The sequence below is a fragment of the Myotis davidii genome, unplaced genomic scaffold, assembly GCF_000327345.1.
Source record: "Myotis davidii unplaced genomic scaffold, ASM32734v1 scaffold149, whole genome shotgun sequence".
Classification (NCBI taxonomy): Eukaryota; Metazoa; Chordata; class Mammalia; order Chiroptera; family Vespertilionidae; genus Myotis; species Myotis davidii.
The window spans coordinates 3,524,952-3,525,239 of NW_006352194.1; the positions used below are offsets into that span (position 1 = coordinate 3,524,952).

The 288-nt window shown below is 63.2% G+C and overlaps 1 protein-coding gene across 2 annotated transcripts in view; it reads left to right on the forward strand.

Moving 5' to 3' along the window:
- The first annotated feature begins 112 nt into the window (after window positions 1-112).
- The window catches only part of GALE (UDP-galactose-4-epimerase), a 3,992-nt gene continuing 3,816 nt past the window's right edge, over window positions 113-288 (forward strand). The window contains exon 1 of one of the 2 annotated variants that reach the window (XM_006777558.2): window positions 113-208. The gene's annotated coding sequence lies outside the window, so the exon portion shown is untranslated. Of the gene's footprint in view, window positions 213-288 lie in introns of both variants that reach the window. The other variant, XM_006777559.2, reaches the window with a different exon arrangement.

Below are 288 nucleotides of genomic sequence, written 5' to 3' on the forward strand. Positions count from 1 at the left end.
CGCCCACCGCTGGCCTCCTGGGAGCGCGCCGCGCAGGCGCCTTCAGCCGCTGCTCCTTGGTCCTCCCGGCGCCCCGTAGTTTGGTTTGCCGATTGACACGTTCGCGGAGGGCGGGGAGGAGGCGGGGCTAGGTGGGCTGTGGGCCCTTAAAGGGACCGAGGTGCGGGAGGTGGCACCGCTGGAGGCAGCGCGGGACGCGCGGTACTAGGCAGGTTCGGGAAGGGAATGCGGAGCGGTGAAGTTGTTCCTTAATAATCATACTGATACTCTTTATTATTTAAGTTTCTT